General features: G+C 40.9%; 1 long non-coding RNA gene across 1 annotated transcript in view; it reads left to right on the top strand.

Annotated features, from left to right (window-relative positions):
- LOC141553143 (uncharacterized) overlaps positions 1-14,212 on the top strand; it is a 32,394-nt gene extending 18,182 nt beyond the window's left edge. Inside the window, exons 2-3 of the long non-coding RNA XR_012485288.1 lie at positions 13,443-13,560; positions 14,060-14,212. This is a non-coding gene — a long non-coding RNA (uncharacterized LOC141553143). The remainder of the gene's footprint in view (positions 1-13,442; positions 13,561-14,059) is intronic.
- Positions 14,213-14,980: the final 768 nt, after the last annotated feature.

The raw sequence follows: 14,980 nt of genomic DNA, 5'->3' as shown, positions 1-14,980 counted from the left end.
TTCCTGGGCTAGGCTGGGGCAGGAAAGCTCCTAGTCCCCTTCTCTTCAAACCACTCTTTCCCTAACTCTAGGTGGGTGTCTCAGGGCCTCTCCGTTTCTGGCTTCTGTGCAGCTTCACTGGCGCTTAGAGATCTTCCCGAATGTCGATTTAGAGGGAGAAATCGCATATAGGGCTTCACTTGCGCTTAGAGATCTTTTCGCTTGTCGATTTGGAGAGATAGTTGAAATCACATATAGAGAAATGGACTCTCTGCAGCTTCATTTGCGCTTAGAGATCTTTCCCCTTCTCGATTTAGAGAAATATTAGAAATCACATATAGGGAAATAGTCTCTGCAGTTTCATTTGCGCTTAGAGATCTTTCCCCTTCTCGATTTAGAGAAATATTAGAAATCACATATAGGGAAATAGTTTCTGCAGCTTCATTTGCGCTTAGAGATCTTTCCCCTTCTCGATTTAGAGAAATATTAGAAATCACATATAGGGAAATAGTCTCTGCAGTTTCATTTGCGCTTAGAGATCTTTCCCCTTCTCGATTTAGAGAAATATTAGAAATCACATATAGGGAAATAGTTTCTGCAGCTTCATTTGCGCTTAGAGATCTTTCCCCTTGTCGATTTAGAGAAATATTAGAAATCATGTATAGGGAAATGGACTGAACGTGAGTTGACTTGAACTTGAATGTTCTTTAGAGGCGGCTGTTATATTGGAGGGGCGGGTGTAAGGGCAAGAGCTCTGGTATAGGGGTCAGAACGCTTGGATTCAGGTGGAGACTGCCTCTGTGACTCTAAGCCTTTCTAGACCTCAGTTTCTTTATCTGTAAAATCAGGGGTTACATTAGGTCTCTGCTGTGTCTTTCGGCTCTAATGTAGGGTCCCGAGAGTACCCGTATGTGGGTATATATAATGCATGTATATAGGAACGCACTTATCCCAAGATAATGTGGACTGGGGAGTTAACCGGAATGACTGAGCCCAAAGGCTATTCCCCGTGTCAGAGATCCTTGCAAACTTCCCCCAAACACTGAAACTACTTTTAGCACGAGGAGTTTCGGACTTTCTAGCCTTCAGAACTCGCGAGACTTTCTTTCGGAGGGCCCAAATGGGTTCGGAGCTCCAGAGGCGGAGGGAGCATTTAATTTAGTTTAGCCTCCAATGGAGAAGGTCCAGCCTGGTGGATTGGGCAAGCTTCGGGGCTTCGGTCTCCGAGGAAGTTTGGAAAAGGAAACAGGGCTTCGGGCTGCGAGAAGTCTTCCCCGTGTGCTGTTTAAAGCTAGCTTCCTAGAAAAGCCTCGGGGGCGAGTTTTTCAAATACGGAGCCAGGGTCGAGGCCCGGACTTCAAAGACTGATAAAATTGGGTCGGATGGGCCAGTGCCGCTCTGTTTGCTTGTGATAATTTAATTCATTTCCTTGTCCGTGGTGTATATGGCTATACACACACACACACACACACACACACACACACACACACACACACACTCTCTCACACTCACACACACACACACACACACACAATTTTAGAGCATACAATGCACGTAGCATTATCTGTAGAAGCAAGAGACGTTTACATCTCAGTGGGTGCAAAGTATGGGGGCACGTACCCCTATTTTTTCCTTTGTGTAAAAAGATATGATTTGTTGCTCGTGCTTACTTGGGTTTTTAAACAACCACCACCAAAAATGAACCCAACCCCCCCGAGAAAAGTAAAATGGAAGAGGAGAGAATTGGGGGAAAACAAACTCCCTCCTCAGCCTCCGGTGCGCTGGGCAAGAAGGCTTCTGGGAGCCAACGGAGGGCTGGCACTCCGAGTTTCACACTCTCCTTCTAAAGACAGGAATCACCCGGCACCTTTTCAAAGCCGATCTGACGGAGAAAGGCAGTCTTGGTGCAGTCGGGTCAGAAGGAATTAAGAGAGTCTGAAACGGGGTTAGAGGGATCGGAGTGAGGTTTAGGGTTCCAAAAGGGATTAGAGAGTTCAAAAACAGGTCAGGGAGAGCTAAAGCTAGTCGTCCAGGTCTAGACGGGATCAGCGTTCTAAATAACACCAGAGGCTTCAAAATGGACACTCGGAGTGTTGTCAATCGGATGAAGGGAGATCTAGACGCGGCCGGGGGTTCAAAAGAAGCCCCGACATTTTCAACGGGATCAAGCGTTCGAAATTGGATCTAGAGGCTTCTGAACGGCAAGAGAATTGTAAAAGGAGTTTCAGAAACCAAACGAAATTCAAAAGTTCTAAAAGCGCCCGAGAATTCACAAAAGGAGTTCCGGAATTCTGCACGGGCCCAGGGGTCCCAAAGCGATCGCAGAATTCTAAGCGAAGCCTCTGCTTTCTAAACTGGGCCATGAGGTTCGGAACTTCCGATTTCAGAGATTTCTACACCTTTAATGTCGCCGTCAGAAAGAAAGAGTCCCTTATAATTTTAATCTGGGTCTGATCTGGCCGTTCCAAAGGGAGTGGTAGTGGCTATCGGACCGACTCGTAGACATTGCGAGGAGCTACATGGGAAAGGTTCTGTCAGAAAATTCTTTAGAGTCAGAAAGAACAACCCGAAGCATGATTTCAATCGAAGGGTGATTGGGAAGAAATCGGGGCGAGGTGAGGTGGGGGGAACCCAAACCAACAACGAGGGAATCTCCTAGTCTTTGCCGGCCTCGGCGTCCTTCTAGGGCCCGCAGATCCTCTTTTCCAATTTCTTTCCAGAGGCCAAAGATTGAGCAAAGGAACTGAGTCAGAGGAGCCCCTTCTGCAGCTTTGCTCTCCCTCCGCCATCCTCCAGCACTGGCAGGAGCCATGGTTGCTCAGGCCACGGAGGAGATTCACAAGGAATCAGTTAAGTCCCCAAGAGGCCGCGGGCAGAGCTGGGGAGGGGAAGGGAGGGCGGCGTGAGATGCTCCTGGAAATCGTGACAAGGCCAAGAAAGTTGTGAGCTTCTTTTCCCCCCCCAGGAGACCAAGAGGAGTTAAAATGTCGCGTTGGCTGGAGTCCTCTTATGATAATGGTGTTTGCAAACACTTGGGAAATTGAAAAGTGGATGTGGAGGAGGGGATTGTGAGAGAAGGGAGTGGGAGTGGGAAGAGAAAGAAGGGAACAGAGGGAGAGAAGGGTGTCAGATTGTGAGAAGAGAGAGGTGAGAAGTCAGGAAAAGTGAGAGAAAGAAAGCCACAGAAACAGATGCATCTGAAAAAAGAGATGGGGGGGGTGGAGATGGAAAGATACATGGAGAGAAAAGGAGAGAAAAACACAAACCAAGACTGAGAGAAAGGAAAGATAGAGATGGAGAGATGGAGACAGAGCACAGGAAGAGAGGGGAAAGAGGAGCAAAGAGAGACGGAGAGGAGGCAGATAGAAAGAGGAAAAGGTTAAGTACACAGACGCAGGGTGAGCCGATAGAATTAAGTAGGGATTTTTGTGTGTATGTGTGTGTGTGTGTGGACCCCTTTGGCAGTCCGATGATGCTTTGAGTTACCTTCTCAGAATATGTTTTTACATACGAAAAATACTAAGAGTTACAAAGAAAATCAATTACATTAAAATGCAGTTTGCAAAAAACCCCCAAACAAACAAACAAAAAACTCCAGGGAACTCAGATTAAGAATCCCTAAGTAGAAAGAAAATGAAAAAAGAAGACAAAGACACAGAAAGGGAGATATTGACACATACTTTGGAAAAGAGAAAGAGACGAATGAAACAGATCAAGAAGGAAATTGAAAACAGAGACTGACGTGGAGAGGAAGGCACAGATAGGAAGGGGAAAGGATAGGGGAAAAACCCAACGAAGAAAAAAACAAAACAAAACAACGAAAAAAGGACACTGAAAGGCATTCTGAGACAAAAAGGAGAAAGAGCTGCACAAGATAAACAGAGAGAAGGAATATATGGTGGAGAGGAAAGAGGGGAAAATGGGACATAGAAACGGGAAGAAAAGGAGAAAATGAGACAGAATGGGGGCACAGAAAAAGAAAGAGGGAGAGAGGTACAAGACGAAAAAGACAGAAAACAGTGAAATGAGGGGAGAGAAGACATGTTTTGAGGAAGGACAGGGAGAGAAAGGAAAGAGTGATATTAAGGGAAGAAGGGAGGAGACTCGAGATGAATCTCCTAGGAAATCAAGAAGGATTCAGTGACCTTAGACAAAGCAGAACCAGACCTTCTGGTGCAATGTGAGACTATTTTCTCTAATCCTCTCTCTGCCAGGCTGAGGAGGGACTGCGGGGCATTCTGGGACTGTGGCTGGGGGTCTAGGGAAGAAACAAGACTGACCTAGGAAATCCTCTCTACCCTCAGAAGGCTGGGGGTGGCGATTGCTGGTGACAATGTTCATCTATCCTATTAATAAATATATTGGCTCCCCTCCCCGCCCTTACTCTCCTAATGCCCATCACAGGTTGGGCAGCGGTGCCAATGGGAGCAGTCGCCTACATCCTAATCTCTTGAGTCCAGAGAAAGAATGAGCTGCCAGGGTTAGTTATCATTCCATTAAAGGAAGGGTTGGAATGGATAAGCCGTGCCATAGAGTGGAGGATCCTGGGATCTTGACACAACGTCCTTTGTTCCCCTAAAAGGTCGAGGGATGGAGGCTTTTCTACACGGAAGGACCACTAGGAAGATGTCTCTACTTCTTCCTCCAAGAAAAAGCCAGCAGACTTGGGTTCAAATTTGACCTCTGAACTTCATTATTTCCTGTGTGTCTTTAGACCACTCCTAACTTCCCAGGGTGACTTTCTTCAGAAACAGCTAAGCACTAGACATGTATTCTCTCCTTTGAGATTCCTGACCACTCTGTGTTCTTATCACCATTTTATAGATGAAGAAACTGAGTTTCAGACAGTGACTTGTCTAGCATCACACAGTAGCAGGGTGTAAGAAGTTCTGGACTCCTAGTCTCCCTGCAGCATCTAGTAACTTTCTTTCATCTATCTGTAAGATGGGACTACATTGCTCTGAAGTCCCTTCAGCTCCAGATCTATGATCTTGATGACCCTTGCAAGTGCCTAAAATCCCACCATCCAGATGCATTTCACACTGTAAAATATTCTCTTTAATGCCCTTAAATAATATCCCACAAGTCATTTCCCATTCATTCACCTCTCCTCATATGAACCCTCCTTGTAACAAAGGAAATTAGTTAAGAACCACCAAGAAACCACATCTGGCAATCTATGTCACATTCTACACCTGTAGACCCCCACTTTTTTTTTTTTTTTTTTTTACCAAAAGGAGGTATGTTATATTCTCTGTGCTCCAAAACCAAAATTGTTCATCCTATCTAATGAAGTTATGTACATATCATATTGTGCAGTATAGTTTTCTGTAGAGAGGATTGAGATTTAGTGGAAAGAGATCTGCTTTGTAGTAGGAAAAATATGGGTGGGAGTCTTACTATGTGCCCCTGGGTGAGTCCTCATTCAATTCCACAAATAACTTTCCCAAATTAAAATTTTCCGAGAAGGCAGCTCTCTGTATTGGTAGAAGTCGTTTCCTATTGGAGTTCCCTAAATTAGTAACTACCCAGGTTCAATTCCATCCCATTCTATAGTGTTCTGATATTTTCTCTTTTCAATTGTGAGCTCCACAAAGATAGAAGTTGGATCCTATTGAAACTTTGTAACCTTAGACACCGAGCTATAATACAATAACTTCAACCACTACAACTACAATAACAACAGCACAGCAGCAACAGTGACAATAACAATAACTAGGATTTATGTAGCTCTTTAAGGCTTATAAAGCACTCTGCAGCTATTATCTCATTTCATTCTTCCAAAAACCTCTGAAGGGTAGGTGTTATTATTATCACCTCCATTTTACAGTTGAGGAAAAGGAAGCAAACACAGATGAAAGGACTTCCCCTGGCTAGAAAGTAACTGAGGCTGGATTTGACTCTGGAGGTCTGCCTCATACAATAGCTACTTAATAAATGTTATTTGATTGAATAAATGATTCAGTCCTGGCTCAAGACTACTTTGTAGAGCCAGAGTACAGTTTATTATGATTTTCATAATTATCAGGATGACATATGTAAGGAATAGATGAATAATTTAGATTTCTCAGAGCTGTCTCTTCTGGCTTGGGAATCAGCCTTACAATGCAGTTCCAAATGACCAATTAATCAATCAATCAAGTGAAACGAATCAAAGACTGCAGAACCTGTTCCCATCACAGAACTCTGCTCCTGTCCCCCACGAAGTAACAATCCCCAGGATTTGAAACAATTACTTAAGAACTGTTCCCACAGAACTGGAGAACACCCATGTTGTCCTGCATTCATTGGCTTGTCATAGGAAACCACTCAGTCCCTGAAAAGGATTGTACTGTAATCCACTTTCCCCCTCCTTTCCCATTTATGATTTGTGTATAAAATCTCTACCTTGATTGCAACAGGAGGAGGGCTCCTGTCCAGGAGAACTTTGGGTTTGCAAACTGTTCCTCGCTCTGAAAGAGATTAATTAAATTGCTACCTGTCTCTGCTCTGTAAGGCTCCAGCTACTCCAAATTTTCAAAAGTCAGCTAACAAATCCTTTCTCATGATCACGGATGAGGTTGATGATAACAGCTATTTACTCCCATTGTACTTAAGGTAAAGAAACTGAAGTTCAGAGAGGGTGGGTAGCATAATAAGGGCCTGGGCAGGTGCTGAACCTGCTGATAATGAACCAGGGTTCATTATCCTAAATCAAAATGCTAATTCCTCCCACAGCTATTCTCATACATATATGCACAGCACATATATACATGTACACCTATATATATGTTATATATACATACACACATATAGGTAGTTCTTGCTTTATATAAACTGACATTTTACAAATTTGGGCTGGCAGCAGGACTTCACACTTGCCCAGGCTCCAACTCTTGGCAGGCAGTGTCAGGGCTGCTAATGTCAGATCTTTCACTCTAGAAATGGGGCATAGGGTGAAGGGAAGGTCTGCCGAATGGTCCACAGTATATATATATATTTACAAAATGCATATATAAGCACCTTTATGTAGACATGCACACACACATGCATATATAGGGCAGCTAAGTGCCACAGTGGACAGAATAACAGGCCTGAATTTAGAAAGACTCATCTTCCTGAGTTCAAATCTGGCTGCAGACACTTCTTAACTGTGTGACCCTGGGTAAGTCACTTAACAATTTTTGCCTCAGTTTCCTTATCAATATAATGATCTGGAGAAGGAAAAGGTAAACCTCTCCAGTATCTCTGCCAAGAAAATCCCAAATGGGATCAGTGAAGGGTGGGACACAACTGGAAAGATTAAAACAACAACACACGATGTACAATAGACATACATACCTATACATATGTATATACATGTACATATACACATATACTTATAAATGTGTAAACACATATACAAATACATATGTACACTATGCTATACCTTTTTTTTTTTTTTTAAATAAAGCAGTGTTAGATTATGTAACAATTTTCTATTTGTATTTGGGCAGCATGGACTGAATGGCTTTTATGATCAATCAATCACTATGGGATTCACTCAAGGCAATGGACAGGAAGAGTGGAGCTCAGTGAGCTGGTCTGAGAAATGTTTTTGACTTTAGGTGGAAGAAAGGGATCTAGCTGGGAGGTGGCTTAGAATACCAGAAAACCAGGTTTAGAACAAACTGGATCGTCCAGTCCAGGGCAAGATAGAAGAAAAATCTCTTTTATATTTCTTTCTTTCTTTCTTTTTTCTTTTTTTTTCCTGAGTCTGGGATTAAGTGACTTGCCCAGGGTCATACAGCTAGGAAGTATTAAGCGTCTGAGATCACATTTGAACTCGGGTCCTCCTGAATTCAAGGCTGATGCTCTATGCACTGCGCCACCTAGCTGCCCCAGAAGGCAAATCTCAAAGATGCTTTCTCAGTTCCTAGGGACCTGGGATCCATTGAGGAAATAGCCATCAGAAAAAATGTTGGCCACTTGGATGAATACCCAGTTACAAAAATTGTTTGGGAGAGGAGAAGGAAGAGAGAAGCAGGAGCTACAAGCATTTTAGAGTCCCTGACATTTGTCTTCAGGAGAAATGCCAGCATTTTGGATTAACCTGTTTAACTTTAAAAAAAAAATTAGTTTCAATGAACCACATACCTTTATATAATCTAATGTTAAAGAGTAATTTAGGGGTATGCACAAACCTCATTCTCATAATTCGTTATCATTGTTCAGTCATTTTTCAGCTGTGTCTAATTCTTTGTAATCCCATTTGGGATTTAAATATATATATATAATAGCCTTTTATTTTCAAAGTGCATGAAAAGATAGTTTTCAACATTCACCTTTGCAAAACCTTGTGTTCCAAAAATTTTTCCCTTCCTTCCCCCACTATCCTCCCCTAGATAGCAATATAGTTAATATTGTTAACATATATAGTTATAGTTAATATAATTAAACATGTGCAGTTCTTCTAAATATGTTTCCATATTTGTCATGCTGCACAAGAAAAATCAGATCAAAAAGGAAAAAAAAATGAGAAAAAAGAGTTAGCAAACAACAAAAAAGATGAAAATACTATGTTGTGTTCCACATTCAGTTCCCACAGTCCTCTTTTTGGATGCAGATGGCTCTTTCCATCACAAGTCCATTGGAACTGGCCCGAAATCACCTCATTGCTGAAAAGAGCCATGTCCATTTGGGATTTTCTTGGTGGAGATACAATCGTTTGCCATTTCCTTCTAAAGCTCATTTTACAGATGAGGAAACTGAGGCAAATAGGGCAGCTAAGTGCCACAGTGGACAGAATAACAGGTTTGAATTTAGAAAGACTCATCTTCCTGAGTTCAAATCTGGCTGCAGACACTTCTTAACTGTGTGACCCTGGGTAAGTCACTTAATTTTTGCCTTAGTTTCCTTATCAATATAATGATCTGGAGAAGGAAAAGGCAAACCTCTCCAGTGACTTGCTCAAGGTTACACAGCTAGTTTCTGAGGCTGGATTTGAACTCAGAAAGATGAGTCTTCCTGTCTCCAGGCCCTACTCACTGCCTTCTTCTGTATAATAGCTGCTTTCAATGAAAGTATGCTCAATGATCTACATCCTCTTTCACTGGCTTTTGAGCTTGCCAGAGACTATGCTTTGGAAAAATCTTGATGCTGAATCTAAATCATGGTATCCAAATATAGATGTTGTGTAGTAAAAAGAGAAGCAAATTCCAAGTAAAAAGATTTGGTTTTAAATCCCAATTCAGCTACTTACTGTGTGACCCTCTCCAAGAATTCCTGACTTGAAAATTGTTATATACATATAGGATTTTGTGCATTCCTGCAAGTATAGTTTCAGGATTAAAGCTGCTTTATCTCTTTGGGCTTCACTTTCCTAATCTGTAAAATAAAAGGTGGTGTGTAGGAGGCTCACTGCAGTATACCCAAAAATGATATTATTGGCTGATGTTTACATAACTCTTAGATTTACAAAGGGATTTATTTACGTCATTATTTCATTAAAGGCTTAAACCTTGGGAGATACTTAGGGCTAGACAATGCCTTGGGGCAGAAAGCAAAGTAGGTAGAATCGGATGTGTGCTGCATCTGGAGTTTCTGTGATTGTCCACAGTGGGCATGGAGAAAAGTGGAACAGGCCAAAATGAGCAACTGATATCTGAACTATTCCTCTTTTACTTTATTGGAGGTAGACAGAAAGGGGGGAGAGATTGCTTGGTTGCTTTTCATGTGTAGAAAATGGTAGAGAACAACCTGGAGGTTGGGAGGAGCATTCTGGGAGAACAAGAATTTGCTACTAACCTCATTGTCCTTTTATGCGTCCTGCTTTTTAAATGTTTAAGGAATTATCCTTTTACGTAGCAATATATATATATATACATATATATATATAATGTATTATACTATATACATAGTGATTAATATCAATTCATCACAAGGAAGAGATTCAGAGATGAAAATAATAGAGACTAGGAAGAGTAGTAAAAACTCCAAACTGGGTCCTGAAGACTAGGATGCAAGGGAGGCAGTGGTGCTGTATACATATACAGTAGGAAAGGGAGGTTCATAGAATTGGTAACTTGCCCATGGCTGTACAAACTACTAAACATCGAATGTATATACATAGACACAGATATGCTCATGTAATCCCATAATTAGAAATAATAACTCATACAATCTTCCCTGTGCTCTGCTTCCCCAGTTAGCAAGTCCTTTTTAGTTTCTCTTGAATCCACTGTTCCCTCTTCTTATAACCATCCTGGTTCAGATCGTCACCTTTTCTCACCTAGACCAAAGTAGTAGCCTCCTAATTATGCATCTTATTTATGGTATTCCCTCTTTCTAATCTATTTTCCACAATTTTCCCCTGAATTTTCTTTCTTTTCTTCCCCCCCCTTTTTTTCTTTTTCTTTTCTTTTTTTGCTGAGGCAATTGGGGTTAAGTGACTTGCCCAGGGTCATACAGCTAGGAAGTGTTAAATTTGAACTCAGATCCTCCTGACTTTAGGGCTGGTGCTCTATCTACTGCATCAACTAGCTGCCTTTCTCTGAATTTTCTTGATGGAACCCTTTGATCAATCCCTCTACCTCAAACTTTTGAATATCATTTAAAAACTCTTGACCCTGGATTTTTTTTTTTTTTTTTTTACCATCTTGGGTCCAGTCTGCCTGGCATTTTTCTTATACTACTTCCTTTTTGATAGACTGTGTTCAATCAATCATTTAAGAAGTATTTATTAAGCACCACTTAGGCATTGTAGGAGGTGTTATCTATATGTATATGTATATATAGATAAAGATGAAATAGTTCCTACTCATTTTTTTTTGTACTTTTCCTTTAAATATTTTTTTCTCCCTCTCAATTCCAATTTAAATAATAAAAGCCCCCTTCAAACAGATATGCATAATCAAGCCAAATAAATCTCTTACATTGGTCATTTTGGAACACACACTCACACACACACTACTATAAATACTTTTATGGACAGCTGAGTGGCAAAGTGGATAGAGCACTGGTCTTGGAGTCAGGACAACTCATCTTCCTGAATTCACATCTAGTCTTAGGTACTTATGAGCTGTGTGACCCTGAAAAAGTTTCCTGACTCTGTTTGCCCATTTTCTTCATCTAAAAAAGGAGCTGGAGAAGGAAATGGCAAATGACTCTAATATCTTTACCGAGAAAACCACAAATGGTGTCAAGATGAGTCAGACATGACTGAAAACAGCTGAACAACAAAAGTATCTTGGGAGAGAGGCAATTTATGGTCAGAGAGATAACTTAAAAACTTGAAAAAAAAAGATCTCTACCCTTCCTTTGAAGACATTAAAGGAAAAGATAGAACATTATTTCCTCAGAGACTCAATGAATTTAGTGTCAAGGAGAGAGAATCTGAAGAGACTTTCCATAAAAGACTGAATCTAGCTCTTAACCTATGATAAAAGACTCAGGAGAAGATAAATTAAAATTATTTTTTCAAGAGACTTTGACATCTTGAGAGAGCTAAATGGTGGAACTGTGTTGCTAGAATTGAGAATGTAAGTAGTTGTAGGGAATGGTTAGAAACCAATTTTGTTTCAAGCTTAATCACTGTGAAAGTAAAAGCTACCAATAATAGCTAGCATTTACATTGTGCCTGAAGGTTTTCAAAGCACTTTGCAAATATCATCTGATCCTCACAGCAACCAAGGGAGGTAGGGGCTATTAGTATTTTCATTTTACATAATAAAGAAAGAAGGCAAATTGAGGTGTGACTTGTCTAGGATACATAATGTTTAAGATAGGATTTAAATTCAGGTCTTCCTGATTCACCTAGATATATAAGTGTCTTTGCATTGTTTGTTATATTGTTAATATATTATTTTTATTGGTCATGTTCCTGCCTATTTCAATTTATGACAGTGGGTGATTTGAGAGGAAAGGAAGCTTAAAGGCACATATTTAGTATTCAATAAACGGCTTTCGATGATCCTGATGATACGACATAGTTGACACTTAAAGATTTGTCGTTTGAGTGACTGGGCGCCTACATTAGCCAAGAACTGGGGGCTCATCCATCATGCTGGCTTTATGTACTTAGAGCAGCCATTCAGAATTCACAAATGGATCCTCAGTCAGCTCTCTACTTCACTAACTTTCCAGAGCAAGAGGAAAGAAGAGCTAGAAAAGAACCTGGTGAGAAAACAACCACAGGTTGTTTACAAAGGATTAACCATCATTACTCTAGTCTCCTTTCCTGTAGTAATCCGAGGATACCAAGTCCCTCAGCTCATTGCTCTCAGGGATGCAGCCTTATGCTGCCACCTTCTGGCCTGCAAGGTCAATGTCACCTCACCAACAGAAAAAGCAGTCACCTATTTAAGTCTCCTTTATCTCAGGGAGGGGTTAGGAGAGATTAGGATCATTGTGCCCAGATGTAGAGCTGGACCGCCAGTCAGTTTTGTGGCTTAGAAGACAGGCTGCAGTAGAAAGAAAGATGGCTGACTTTGGAGTCCAAATATGGGTTCAGATTCGAACTTGGTGACTTCCTATTTGTGTGACTGGGTAAATTCACCACTCTGGGTCTTAGCTTTTTCACTGAAAAAAAAGGAAGGGGTTGGACTAGATAAACCCTGTATTTTTGACCCCAAGTTTATGATTCTTTTATTCTATTTTTCCTTATCACTTCTGTCTTTTGTATCTAGGGACCTTGAAATCTGCCATTTTCTCCTGCACATAACTGTTATTATGGCATTTTCCAGCGATTGAATGATTGGTGATAGGATGAAATGGGGGATGTCAACTCGGTGTCAAAATGCAGAAAAGGCCAAACTGAGTTGAAAGTACAAACATTTTATTAGAAGGAAAACTGAGGCTCCCAGTACAAAGTACAAAGGAGCTCACAGCCTAGGAGAGGCAGGGGCAATTTATGCTTGAAATCCACAAAAGGGAGGTTCGAGGATCCATTAGGGTAAAGAATGGACAGTCTAGGAACAGGTGAGATACAGAAGTGGGATGTTTTATAGGAACAGCTGATTGCAAGGCTAATTTAGGTTAGTTTGGGACACAAAGCTCAGCAAGAACAGCAAAACCAGCAAAGGTATCTGGGGGTGAGCAGGATTTTGGCTTCTGATTGACTCAGCAAATTGGTTTACTCTGTGTATAGAGTAAGGCAACTTATAGAAAACAGACATATTAATCTCGGGATATTCCCACAGGGAGCAAGAAAGACCAAAGTAGAATAATGAAAGAAAGACAATATCAGCTTTTTAGAGCGGAGATACCAGAATGCTCCTTTATAGGCAATATAATGGAAAGAACTCTGAATCTAAAATCAGGAGGAACTGAATTCAAATTATAGCCTTGGCATTTATCAGCTCCATAATCCATGGCAAGTCAGTTGACTTTCTGAGCTTCCATTCTCTTGCCAATAAAAATATCATTGAATTATTATGAAAATATACTTTAAAATAAACTTTAGAGGAAAATAATCTAATCCAAATTCTCATTTTTTTTTCTCCTAGAAAACGGAGGCCCAGAAAGGCTAAGTGACTTGAGAAGAACAAAATCTACCATCACATAATCTTGTTGCTGTGTACAATGTTCTCTTGGTTCTATTCATTTCACTCAACATTAGTTCATGTAAGTCTTTCCAGGTTTTTCTGAAATCAGCCTTCTCATCATTTCTTATAGAACAACAACATTTCATTACTTTCATATACCATAACTTTTTCAGTCATTCTCCAATGCAAACCTATCTCTTTTTATGCTATTCAAGGTATCACATAACTAGAGTGCACTTATTACTCTTCAGAGACTTGGAATCTGCCATTTTCTCCTTCATGTGGCCCTCCTTATAGAATTTCCCGGAGACTGAATTAGTGATTAGATAAGGTGGCCCAGGCCCACATGAAATTAAATCCAGGTTAATGAAAAGAATTGAGGGTTGGAATTAATGTCAGTGAAAGATATCAGAGAAAGGAATGGTTGAGACAGGACTGGGAATGGCTAAATATGGTTGTTTGTCTTTCATTTTCAAGGAGGATCAGTGACATCAAGGGATGATATCTTGAAGTTTTCAGAGAATTGGATATAAATAAAGCAGGTTGCATAAAGTCATCAGCCTTACTCTCTTTTCCAGACTCATCAAAGTCCAGTAGCGAGACAAAAGTTAAGATGACTGGCAATGGCTTGGAATGCAGTGGTTGACCTTGAAGTCTTAAATGTCTGGCCAAGTTCTGAGCTCTCCACTGCGTTTGCTTCAGCCACCTTCATAGCCATTGGACAAATCCACTTCAGGTATTTAGGGTTCATCTACTCAATCTGTTTTAGCCCCTGGTGTGATGGTTTATCTGGATGTGGAGCTGCTATGTATGCTACAGAATCTTAGAACCACAGGTAAGATTTGGGTGGATCAGGTGGACCCCATTGGATGAACATTCCTGAAAAGGGCTCGGTAATCCCTCACACCAGTCCTCCATGGATACTCCATCCACCCTGGTTAAACACCATATTGATTGTCAAGAAAAGGAAGACAATGAAGTCTCCATATATTTGACTTTGTTTATTCATGAGGTTCTTGAATGCTTATTAATGGAATATCTATATCTATATCTACATAGATAAATAGATATAGATATATACCCTCTGGGGTTTGATAATCTAGAAAACTTTCCCCTTCTGGAAGGTCACAATATCTATTCAAAACCATGGCCCACAAGCTTCCACATTTGGCTTCTTTTGTTTGACACATAAATTAAAAGCAAAAGACATTTATTTCTATAGCCAAAATAAAATATATTTCTAGAAATATCCCCGCCCCCACATACACAAGAGTGTGTTCCTCCACAACTGATCACATCACCATTTGGGGAAGGGAGGCTTATAGGAAAGCTGGGTGGCCATTGCTCCTTTAGACAATGAGTAATTCTTTTCTGCTAATCTGTACTGTCTCTGTTCCCTGCTGCCCTCTGCTGGACATCTCTTCTTAGCACCTGGTGCTTCCCAGCTTCTGCTTGTCTGCTGCAGGATGTCTTCCCCAAAGTGGGGATTCTTAACCGGT

This window comes from Sminthopsis crassicaudata, chromosome 2 (assembly GCF_048593235.1).
Source record: "Sminthopsis crassicaudata isolate SCR6 chromosome 2, ASM4859323v1, whole genome shotgun sequence".
Taxonomy (NCBI): Eukaryota; Metazoa; Chordata; class Mammalia; order Dasyuromorphia; family Dasyuridae; genus Sminthopsis; species Sminthopsis crassicaudata.
Note: the sequence above shows the minus strand (reverse complement) of the source record. Positions and strands in the feature narration are given on the sequence as shown.